The sequence below is a fragment of the Spermophilus citellus genome, assembly GCF_964194105.1.
Source record: "Spermophilus citellus genome assembly, chromosome: 14".
Taxonomy (NCBI): domain Eukaryota; kingdom Metazoa; phylum Chordata; class Mammalia; order Rodentia; family Sciuridae; genus Spermophilus; species Spermophilus citellus.
This window is the reverse complement of record NC_138194.1, coordinates 70,205,310-70,218,198: the sequence shown is the minus strand read 5'-3', so window position 1 is coordinate 70,218,198 and position 12,889 is coordinate 70,205,310. Positions and strand designations below refer to the sequence as shown.

The window sequence follows — 12,889 nt, the reverse complement described above, 5'->3', positions numbered from 1 at the left end:
TTGGTCCTGGTTATATACTCAGGTTGTTTGTACTGCAAATTATCTTGCAAACGGCTAAAACTTACAGTAAACACAATGGAAAAATGTATGCATGTCTCCTGCTGCACATAAATATTAGATGCGCCCAGATGAAACTGTGCTACAGAAGCAACAAATTCATTTGGTTCAATCTAATATAAGAAGACATACATAATGATTTCAAAAATTTTGATCTGTCTGCTGTTATTTCTTTAAGTGGTAAATTCTTTGAGGATAAGAAACATCTATTTATTTATTTATTTATTTATTTATTTATTTATTTATTAATTACGTGGTGCTGAGAATCGAACCAAGTGCCACATATGTTCAAGGCAAGTGCTCCACCAGTGAGCCACAACCCCAGCTCCTATTATTTATTTTTGTTAGCTCCTTTATTCATTCATTCATCAAACTTTTATTGAGCACCTATAATATGTAGGTGCTGTGCTAGATTTTGAGGACGGACCACTGGCATAGAAAGGGTACCCAGTACCCAAAGTAATATAATTGTTCCCTTTCCCCTATTCCAGCTAGAATTGTCCCATAAGCAAATAAGCATAGTAGGTTCATATTTGTTATTTGATTAAAAAAATAAAAACATCTAGAATGGAAGTCCAGGTACACAATTATGCTGCTGCTACCTATAAAAAAACTAACACTTATAGAAATATGTCTTCTTCTGCACCCCTTTTGTTATACCTTAAGGATCCATATGCTTCAGAGACATAATTTGGTTTTTGTCTACATGAAGGTCAAAGTCTAGTAAGAATGACATGGGAGCTGCAGGAGATATCATAGGTGCATAAGTCTGTCTAGGGCACAGCTGAGGTGCAAGGTGGACAGTGGCTCTTCTGCCTGCTTGGTAAGAGTTAGCAGAAAACTATCCATGGAGAAAGGGGACTGGAGCTGCCATTCATTGATTTAAAAACTTGTGTTAAGTGGTAGGTGTATTCCACAGAGGTGAGTGTCCATCGAGGGTGATGAGCTCTGAAATAATAACCGTGGTCATCAATATACAGCCATCAGTTGTGATAAATATAGCAGAGGAAAAGAATAGTGGGCGACAGAGCCACTGTTTCCTTTTGGAGAGAAATACTTCTGAGAAGGTCTCTCTGAGGGAGTCACATTGAATCCCAAAGTTTCTTTAAAGAATGAGTTCAAGTCAGGTCAGTGAAGATAGTTGGGAAGGGGCCTCCTCAGTTCAGGAATGACTTTGCTCAGGAGGGAAGCGGAACCTACAGAGTGCTGGGCCAGCTGGAGATGAGCAGTGGAGGAGGAGGATGGTGTCAGGTGAAGAGAGACAAGGGACAGCTCACAAAGGACCCAGGAGAAGGAGTTTTTATCTTGACAGAAGGAAAATTAAAAGATGGATCCTTTTGCAGGTGTAATGGGGAGGAGTTGGTTGGTTAGGACAGGAAGACCTGAATATCACAATAATTGGAAAACTGTAAGCAATTTCATAAGCTGGAGCATGGGGCGTGAGGAAGCTCTCCATGCTGAATTTGGAGTTCTTTCTACAAGCAATAGGGAGACTTTGAAGAGTGGCTATAAGCAGGGTGACATGTCAAATGCATATTTGAGAAAGATAAATCACAAGTCTGGGTAAATTCATTGAAGACATGGAAGGCTGGAAGATTTGAAATTTTTTAGTAAATAGAGGATGAAGGCTTGACCTAATGCAGTGGCAACAAGAAGAAGAGGAGACCAAGATGTTCAGTAGACATGATCTAAGGGAGCTGGTTATTGGTGAGATGACGAGGAGGAAGATTTTAGGATGCCCAGGCTCTTGGCTTCTGTGATGAAGGGAAAGCAGTAGGTAGAGGAGGGGCAGGTTTGGGCAAGGGATGGTAAGTGCTAAGGGCTTCTGGGAGAGCCAGCCTGATGTTACGGAAGTAACTGGTAAGTTAATGTTTTCTGAAGTTGATGGAGTTCTCTCTGAATATTTTTCATATGTTAACATGGTATTTATTGAGAGAGTTGGAAGCACGCAAACTATTTATAAAGAAGTACTTGCATTTTACAACTGACAGATTGCTTTATTCAGAATTATTCATAACAGGCTTTTTTTTTTTTTTTTGGTGTTCAAGAGACATTCGACTTTGTCAGTTTTGAAAATTTGTTATTTCTGGTATGTTTAGATGGTGGCTTTTCAAAAACTGTAAAATATTACAATTGGCCTTGCTGTGTTCTGTTTGCTTCCCAGTTTCCCATGAAACAGACAAGTTCAACATCTGGCTTTCTTCTTTCTAAGGACTCTGGCAAAAAAAGCAACAAAGATTAGACTTTACACTTGACGGATCACGCAGTTGGGATAGTTTCATCCAAAGTTGAGTCCGGAGCGGAGTGAAGCTGCGGCGGCAGAACTGCTCTGTGTCATGTTACAGAGGAGCCACACGGGAGGATCCCTTTTATGGAAGGGCGTTCTTGAGATGCATGCAATAGCCCATTCTGAGCGGAGATGCACCAAGGCTGTGTTGAGACACCAGGAGGACAAGATCTGCACTGTGCTTCCTTTTCCTCTTGTCAGCCCAGAACCTTGTTGGCTGTTCACGGCAGTTCTTCTTTTTTAACTTCATTTTTCAAGGTCAAATCCTTGGATTCTGAATTTGAAAATCCCTTTCCCAGCTTGAAAGTCATTTATTCTTAGGGCTGGAAGGGACCTTGGTAATTATCTTTTTTTTTTTTTTTTTTTTTTTGGCTGTTTTTTCCCCCCCCTGGGGGAGTTACTGGGGATTGAGCCACATCCCCAGCCTTATTTTGTATTTTATTTAGAGACAGGGTCTCACTGAGTTGCTTAGCACCTTATTAAGTTGCTGAGGCTGGCTTTGAACTTGCAATCCTCCTGCCTTAGCCTCCTGAGCCACTGAGATTATAGGTGTGCACCTCTGTGCCCGGCATCTCTAGCACTTTTGCAGTTGGGATTTTTCTTATCTGGAAGGAGAGGTGAAGCAGTGTGGCCACGGTCATCTAGCTGGCTCAATACTGACCTCTCTGCCCCAGATGGACTCCCTTTTCAGAATAGTGGGGATGGCAGCCTCTCTCCTCCATTTATTGTGTTGTTTATCAGAAGTTAAGAGTCTTCCTTCACTTGATAAAGCCTCTTGGAAATAATTTGGCTTATTGGAAGGAAGCAAACACATGCTTTTCTCTGAAAACTTATTTTTGTTTCTTTCCAAATGGGTTTTCGTTCTAGCCCAGTGTGATTCCCCTTTATTCTAAGAGCACTCTCACAGCACAGCATGACATCTCTCTAATGGCTGAGCTTGGCAAAACCCCACGTGCTCTGGAGCAGGGCACCTTCTCTCCAAGTCAGGAGATGCTAGAAACTGGCCAGCACCACAGCTGGGATTTTAGGGTGGGGGATGATAGAAGTTTCCTGAGAAGCAGCAGTGGATTCAAATGGACTTTCAATAGGATCCTCTTGATTCTTTAAATTAAGACTCTCATACCTCTGTTGGTCCTAGGAATGAGCACACCATAACTCCTGGCCCATGGTGGGCACGTGATACTTGGAGGACTGTCCCAGTTAAGGGAGAGAATGGGAGATTTTAAAAGGTGTTGTGAGATGAGGAAATGACCCACGTGGTGCTTACCATTAACTCTCTTGGATTGATAAGAAAGGATTCGGGAATTCTTTTCTTAGGAACTGAAATGTCAATGAGGTCCATGCTTTAATTTAACACGGGATAATCATTCTGGCCTGGGTATGAGTGCAGGGATGGTGAGTACTTCTCCAGGTCTTTGTGATGTCCATTCTCTGACCCATTAAGGGCCTGGCTTACAGTCAAAAGCCTTTCCCCTCCTCACTTCTGCTGGAAACTTTTTTTCTAAGGCAGCAAACACAGACTGATCCACTTCTGGATCAACAGAATCCAACAGAATCCCACATTTGTAAGAGCTCCGTTAAAGCAAAGCAGGGACTGTTGAGTGAACAGGTGGGAGCTGTTTCCGAGAGCAGCGAGTGAGAGCTGCTCTCTGACCTAAGCACACTCAATAAGGAGCTGTATCCTGGTGGATGTTGCTCAAATCTTGGGAATAAATATTCAGAAATTTCTTCTTGCCACAGCAAAGCTTAATTCTTTTTTCCCTATATTTTATTGGTGTATTATAGTTGTTCAAAATGGTGGGATGTATTGTTACGTATTAGTTCATGCACATAGTATAACAATATGGACTTTCAATAGGATCCTCTTGATTCTTTAAATTAAGACTCTCATACCTCTGTTGGTCCTAGGAATGAGCACTCCATAACTCCTGCTTTTTAACATGGAATAATCATTCTGGCCTGGGTGTGAGTGCAGGTATATATATTGCTGGTATCACTCCCCAGCACTCCCCCTTGCCCTCCTCCTCCCCCTGCCTTACCTCCGTTCTCCTGATTTCCCTTTGATTTTCATGAGATTCCCTCCTCCCCACCTTTATTTTTCTTTTTTCCCTCTAGCTTCCACATTTAGAAAAAACCTACAACCCTTGACCTTCTGAGCTTGGCTTATTTTACTTAACAGAATATTCTCAAGTTTTATCCATCTTCTTGCAAGTGACATACTTTCATTTTGCTTTGTGGCTGAATAAAACCTCATTGTGTATCTATTCCACATATTCTTTATCCTTTTATCCATCGGTGGAGAACTGGGCTGGTCCATGGTTTGGCTATTGTGAATTGTAACCAAAGCTGGATTCTGCATCAGAACACTCACAGGGAATCGGAGCTCCAGGACAGCCCAGGGACTCCTTGGGTTGCATGTTCTCTGTTCATTCTTTCAAACCCAATCTGTTCCTTCCCACACTGTTCTGGGTCCTGGGAGGCTTATCTCCTTGAACTACACCAATGGGCCTCTCTGTCCTTTGGTTTCTGTTTTGATTTGGCCCATGGTGGGCACCCATGTCACCACCCCATGGTGATTTCCTTAACCTTACTCATTCCTTCTAAATAGTTCCCGTCATTAAAGTTCACTCATGAGTATATCATCTCTTTCCTGCTGCCACCCTGAACTAATACATCATCCAGTCCTATATGTCCATTTTACGAATGAGGAAACAGAGTCACAGAGAGGTCTATTGGCTTTTCTCCTTTTACTCCTTATTTTTAAACCACTTTTCAGTCTTTAAAACCAAGCCCATGAGGTCTTGAAATGCTGGATTGAGGATTAGGAAACTTCTGGCACTATGGCTTCCTGTTCTAATGTGATGATAGGTTTGTGAGAAACTTAAATTCATCAAAAAACTGTGCCTTTAAACATTTTTAATAGGACAAAAAAATAGTTAGGAGAGACTCCTCAGGGAGACTGCTGTCCTCCATTGGGTAGTGGGAAGTCAGAAATGCCTTCTTCCTCTGGATAGGAAGCACGGGGGCCAGGGCTTAGCTACAGGAATGTGAGCTGATTTGTCCCCCACCCAATATGTGAGGAATAAAAATTTGTGGTCATGCCTCTAACCACATGTGAGTGAATATGGTCTGTGTGTGGGGGGTGGGGGAGGGAACTTGCATTCTTCTTTTGTTAACTTTGCAAAGGTCTCTGTAGAGTCTCTGTAGTAGCAGTGCCTGTCCTTATGTGAAATTACTGTTCTGTTTGTATGAAGTAAAGCCCCCGATGGTTTCTGTCAGTGATGCATAGGATGACTGAGAAAGAAATGTGGGTCTTAGGCTGAAATCAAATTGTTGACACACATTACTAAGATTTTCTTGCCAACATCAATACTTGTTCAAAGATGTCATAAACTTAGGAAAAAGTCCCAAAGACAATCCTTGAGCCTTCTTATAAGAAATGCCATACCACTTATACTCTTGGTAGCACAGAGGACAATACTGTGTGGACACCAATTTAAATGGAAATACCTACCCAATTTATTTCACTTATATTTTCATATTTTCCATTTTATAGACAAAATAAAACACCATGTGTAAAAAAAGCAATAACAAGTATAGCATTAAAAATATCGTCTTAGCCTTCTATCACATTTCAATGTGCTGCCATTTTCTTCTTTGAATATATAATACATTGCTTCTGATCAGCGAATCATAACAATTGATATGGTATTGAAGTGAGACACCTATGAAATTGTCAGTATGAATCAAACGATGAGTTGGAAAGCTACGGATTTACTCAATGAGGACTTCAGTGTCTTCTGGGAGACTACTGCTGGGCTAGGCATGGAGGGTACAGCTGAGAACAGAGATGATTCTTTGTCACAGGGGAGACCAGAGAGTAAACGCTTTGCAGGTATGGTGTTACAGAAGGAAAAGTACAGCCTTCTGGGCGTGTTCACAGGGAGTCCAACAGTCAAGGGCAGCAGCTGGACTCTTAGGTGGAAATCAGAAGGATGCATGGGAGTGAGCCCGGTGGTGGAAGGGATTTGGGAAGCCGGAAGGACAGGGCTGTCAGAGTGAGAAGTGCATGCGACAGCAGGGAGGTGCAGGAGTAGGGAGCTCAAGGACCACTGGAGCAGCAGGAACCCAGAGTGGTACAGGAATGAACGACAAGGGCATGAAGTGGAGGCAGGGCCCTCTAACCATGGCAAGGAGTCTGTCCTTCATGGAAGGGGTCAGAGGAAACTGTGGAAGGGGTTTCAGGAGAAGAGTGTCCTACTCAAGTTTTAGAATTATCACCCAGGCTGTGGCAAAAATGAAGTGCTGTAGATCCCAGGCAGATGAGGACCACACTCCACGAATTAGAGGGCTAGAGGATGGGATGGAAGAAAGTGTCAGATGATGCCCAGGAATCCTAGAGCAGGTGACAGTCCCACCACTGGTTGCGGTCTTCAGATAGTAAGTATATCCTTAGTTCCTGATAATCTAAAATAATGATTTTCTTTGTTTTTGACAGAGTGACATCTGACTTGAGCCTTTGGTGTGCTGTGGGAGATCTGCCACCAGGTAAATACAGAAAAAGTGTTTTTCAGATTTATAAGCCATACTTTTTTTTTCCTGCCTCCCTAAGACCTAAATGTAATGTTATATTTAACCCTTTTCATACCCATATGAGTTAGTTGCTGTGTTAGGTGTATCCTATCCGTGAGGAATCAGAGGCATTAAGAAGTTAGGCAATTTGATGAACACGCACAAAGATATTCATTCCACCCTAAATTATAACAACAAAATAAAAAGAAAGGGAATCTAAATATTCAACAAAATAAGAAGAAAGGGAATCCAAATATTCAACACTAGCCAAAGTGTAATAAATTAATGATGGTACACTCATTTGATGGAGGAATTTTGATAAACATTCTATATCAGATTAAGAAGTTTCTCTTTGCTGGGGGTGGTGGCTCACACCTATGATCCCAGTGGTTCTAGAAGCTGAGACAGGAGGATTGTAAGTTCAAGGCCAGCCTCAGCAATTTAGAGAGGACCTAAGCAACTTAGCAAGATCCTGTCTCAAAATAAAAGTTAAAAGGGGCTGGGGATGTGGCTCAGTGGTAAAGCATCCCTGGATATAATTGCTGGTATGAAAATAAGAAGTTTCTCTTTTATTCCTAGTTTACTAAATTTTGTTAAATGTTTTTCTGTATTTACTGGGATGACCAAATGACTTATATTCTTTCATCTGTTAAGTGTGATTTTTTTTTATATTTAAGGATTTTTTTAAAAAAATGAATCTAACTTGCAATGCTGAGATAAAACCAACTTGGTCATATTTTTCTATATTTAGCTATATGTTTATATGTAGTTTGCTAAACTGTATTCATAAGTGAGTGTTGAGAGCCACAGCCAAAGGGGCCCCAGCAAACTTCCAGCTGCCAGCAAACTTCCAGCTGCCAGCTGATGATTGGCTCACAGCGGCCCCAGCAACATCTAGCTGATTGGCTCCTCTGCGTGATGTTCACTGGGCTGTTTCCCCGCCCTTCAGACTGCCAGCTGATGATTGGCTCACAGCGGCCCCAGCAACATCTAGCTGATTGGCTCCTCCACGGAGCTGCTCATTAGGGGACTTATTTGGCTCCGCCCACGCGACCAGCCAATCAGCCTCAAGAGCAGGAGGATTGTGGGAGGTGGTGAGGTTTGTGTGGGGGTGAGAGGCTTGGGGAAGCCGGTGGTGGCAGTTGGGCTCTGAGGGTTTTTTCCTGAGGAGCTGTTTTGTTTGGCGTTTGTAGTTCTAAAAATAAAGTTAGTTTCTTTTGACAAGTGGCTCCTGAATTGTGCCCAGCCAGACTGCAGCAAGTGAGATTGAATAAAAAATTTCTTTCTAGTATTTTCCTTATCAGAATTGATTTTTAAAATATTGGAATTACTTGCTATTTGAATGTATGGTGGAACTTGACAGTAAAACTGGATCTGATATTCTCACCTATGGATTGAGTTTATGACTTTTTTGGTATTTTTTCTCTAGTCAGTTTTGTTGTTACACTTTTGATTACAGGTGCATGTTTTTTGGCTACATGTGCAAGAGGGGAGTTTCTGGGACTTAGGATCCATGGTCTGCTTTAGAAGATACTATCAGTTTTCTGAGATGGTTGGATCAGTTTCAAAATTTATACTCCAACCAGGAGTACATGAGTGTTCTAATTTCTCCATGTTCTTTCCAATACAAGATATTTTCTGTTTTTATTTATTTATTTATTTTCATTGAAATGCTTCCTGTGGGTATTTTGTATCGTAACATTCAATTTTTAATTTGCATTTCCTTATAGACTAATGTGGCTGCGAATCTTTTCATAGATGAATTGACTACTGGATATCTTGTGAAAAGCACTTTCAAATGTTTTAAAAAATGTGAAAAAATTGAGTTGCCTTTCTTATTAAATTATATTTTTTATTATAGACATTTTAAATGACATGTATTCTGGACATAAGGCCTTGGTAGGACTAGGACACACACACACACACACACACACACACACACAGTGCAAATATCTTCTCTTTTTTTGATTTCCCTTTTTACTCTATTTCTAAGGAATGAAAATTCCTTTAAAATAGTGTCAAGGATCAATTTTTTCCTTTGTAGTTAGATTAAGAAATCTTGGCCTTATTCCAAGATCACAAAGATATTTTATGCTTTCTTCTGAAAGCTTTGTTATTTTACCCTTACATTTTAATCTATAATTCATGTAGACTCTATTTCATTATACATAGTCTGAGATAGAGAGTTGAGATTTAATTTTTTTTTCTATGTGGGTAGCTAGTGAACCAAGTCCATTCTTTTGCCAAGGCACTATTTATCATATTCATTTATTTTGGTGAGTTTTTCTGAGTTTTAATTAAGACCCAGTAAAATTTACTCTCTTAAAAGACAAGATTTGGAAAGTTTCAACAAATATATACAGTGGTGCAACTCCCACCACAGTGAAGATGTAGATTATGCCCAACACCCCAAAGAGTGGTCCTTAGTGCTCAATCCATTCTCCCTAGCTTCAGCTGATTTGTCCCTCCATTTTTTCCTTTTTTGTCCCCAGAATATATAAGTGGAATTGTGTAGTACATAGTTTTTCATTTCAACTTCTTCCACTTGGCATACATTTGTTGAGATTCATCCATGTTGTAGTAAATACCAGTAGTTTGTTCCTTTATTCTTGAGTACAATTCTATTGTGTGATGAACCATGGTTCACTTATCCCTTCACCAATTAATAAATGTTTGGGTTACTAACAGAGTTTGGCTACTGTGGAGAAAGCTGCTATAAATATTCATGAACAGGCCTCTGTGCGGACATGCATTTCTCTGAAACTCAGAAACAGACACACCTCTTCTTCCAATCAGCCCTTTACTAGGAGTGGATTTATTGCATCACGTTGGAACTGTAGTGAGGACATGTTTAATTAACATTATTTAAAAAATATCCCCAAAACTGTTCTCATAGTGACCATGACATTTTACATTCCAATCAGCAGTATATGAAAGCTTTGGTTCCTCCACAGACTCTCTAGACCTTGGAATTAAGAGTCTTTGTAATTTTAGAAATTAGAATTAGTTTGCAATGTTATCCCATTGTAGTTCCAATTTTACATAAAATGGTGTTGAGCATCTTGGGGAAGTGTTTTTTTCAAATCATTCACCTGTTTTTAAAATTATACATCTTCATATTATGAAGCTACTACGGGATGTATTTTGTATACAAACCCTTTATTAAATATGTGCTTTGCAAATATCTTTTCTCAGTCTCCAACTTGTTTGTTCATGTTATAACAAGTGTTATTCAAAGAGCAGTAATCTAAAAAATTTGATGAAGTTCAATTTATAGTTTTTTTCTTTTATGGAGGAATAGTTTTGTGTCCTAAGAAATTCTTGCTAAACCAAGGATATAAAGATTTTATTTATTTTAGAAATTGTACACATATTTGATAAAGGGTTTGTATACAAAATACACCCCATAGTAGTTTCCTAATATGAAGGCATTTAATTTTAAAAACAGGTGCATGATTTGAAAAAACATTTCCCCAAGATGCTCAACACCATTTTGTGTAAAATTGAAACTATAATGGGATAACATTAAAAACTAATTCTTATTGCTAAAATTACAAAGACTCATAATTCCAAGTGCAAGAGAGGCTAAGGGGGAACTAAAGTTTTCATATGCTGCTGAAATTTTAGAAATTTTACCCTGTTAAGTTGTACAGTTATTTGGTTCATTTTTGAGGTAAGTTTGTATCTTGTCTGAGGAAAGGTCAAAGTTCTCATTATTCCTGTTATATGAATCATTTAGTTACTCATGTTATATGAATGACTAAATTTTCTAGTACTACATGCTAAAAAAAAACCTGTCCTTTTCCTCTTTTAATCACTTTTCACCTCTCTCTTTCTCTCCTTCCTTTGGAACTCTAATAACATGCGTATATCACTATGTACAGCCTGGTCCTATACTAACAGCTCTCTCTCTCTCTCTCTCTCTCTCTCTCTCTTTAAATTCTCCTTTCCCTTTGGATTTCAGTTGGGAAAATTTCTATTGACTGTCTTTCAGTTTACTGACTCCTTTCTTAACTGTTCCTGTCTACTGATCAGACTGTCAAAGAAATTCTTCACTTCCAATATTGCCTTTTTACTTCTAGAATTTATATTTGATTCTTTCCTATAGTTTTCCTCTGTCTACTGAGACTCTTCATCTTTTCTTGCAATTTATCATTTTTTTTTCTCTGTGAGAGTCTTTAACATGTTAATCATAGATATTTTAAAGTCTCAATTCTTTCAATATCTGGGACATCTCTCTATTCAGTTCTGTTGATTGCTTGATCTTGACAATGAGTTGTTTTTTATTTTCCTTGTTTTTTGAGTATCTTGTAATTTTAATTAAATGTCAGGCAGTGTTTATAGAAGAACACTGGTTTTAAAAAAAATTGTTATTTTTAGTTATACATGACAGCAGAATGTATTTTGACATATCATATATACATGAAGTATAACTTGTGATTGAACATGATATGGAGTTACACTACTCATGTATTCATATATGAATATAGGAAAGTTATGTCTGGTTCATTCTAAAATCTTTCCCATTCCTATCCTCCCTCTATTCAGCTGTTAAATCTGGGGAACCTCCACTCTTCTCCTACCCTACCCACCTATTGTGAGTAAGTATCTGCATATCAGAAAGAACATTTGGCCTTTGGTTTTTTGGAATTGGCTTATTTCACTTAGCAGGATAGCCTTGGTTCCATCCATTTCTTGGTAAATGCCATAATTTCATTCTTCTTTCTGGCTGAGTAATATTCCATTGTGTATAAGTGCCACATTTTCTTTATCTATTCATCTATTGAAAGGCACCTAGGTTGGTTTTATAGCTTAACTATTGTGAATTGAGCTGCTATAAACATTGATGTGGAAGCATCACTATAGTATACTGATTTTAAGGGTATATACTGAGGAGTAGGATAACTGGGTCAAATGGTGGTTCCATTCCAAATTTTCCATACTGCTTTTCAGAGTGGCTGCACCATTGCATTCCCACCAGCAATGTATGAGTGTACCTTTTCCCCCAAAACCTCACCAACATTTATTGTTACTTGAATTCTTAATAATTGCCATTCTGACTAGAATGAAACGGAATCTTGGTGTAGTTTTAATTTACATTTCTCTAATTGCTAGAAATGTTGAACATTTTTCATATATTTGTTGATCTATCCTATTACTTCTTCTGTGAAGTGTCTGTTCAGCACCTTTGCTCATTTATTGATTGGGTTATTTGTTTTTTTGGTGTTACAGTTTTTTGAGTTCTTTATATATCCTAGAGATTAATGCTGTATATGAGGTGCAGGTGGCAAAGATTTTCTCCCATTCTGTAGGCTCTATCTTCATTGAATACTGGTTAATAAATTAAATAATGAATATATCTCTCCTTATGTAAGGCTGTTGACAGAGGCTGAGTCAATCTTGTTGGTGTTTGACAATGTTATTGGTTAGTAGTGAGTTTGGGTGGGGTTGTGCTTCTAATTTCTGTAGTTAACTGAAGTGTACAAGACTTCAGATTTCTCCAGTGAGTTGCCGTATGCTGAGTTTTGTTTGGTATAACAGTCAGTGTTCTAGCTCCATCCTCAGCTTCCAGATGATCTTCCACACCTGCTCCACACCTGCTTCCAGATGATCTTCCACACCTGCTCCGCAGACGTGATCTTTCTCTGTGTTTGTACTCATCTCTTAGCAGTAGATTGCTCTTGGTCATTGCTCAGTGCAAAGCTGTGAAGATGGTTTCTCAGTTCTTCTGGTTAACCTCAGTCTTAGGCCTTTTATATCTGGGCCTTGGGGGCTGAGCTTTGTCAGCTTCCTGCTCTTTATAGTGGTCAATCTCTGCCTTGTATCTGTGGGGTATCTTGGGTGAGAGAGAGTTTCCTGCCCCTCTCTCAGTGAGAGCAGACTTCCTGTTTGTGTCAGTGCAGGATTCTGGACCTGAGAGTTTCTTGTTCTTCCTTGGGGCAGATGGCAGGGTATTGCTTCTGTCCCTTTCCA

General features: G+C 39.4%; 1 protein-coding gene across 3 annotated transcripts in view; it reads left to right on the top strand.

Annotated features, from left to right (window-relative positions):
* NCALD (neurocalcin delta) overlaps window positions 1–12,889 on the top strand; it is a 410,740-nt gene that overhangs the window by 114,604 nt on the left and 283,247 nt on the right. For all 3 annotated transcript variants that reach the window (XM_081266720.1, XM_081266719.1, XM_081266721.1), the window contains exon 2: window positions 6,843–6,892. The gene's annotated coding sequence lies outside the window, so the exon portion shown is untranslated. The remainder of the gene's footprint in view (window positions 1–6,842; window positions 6,893–12,889) is intronic.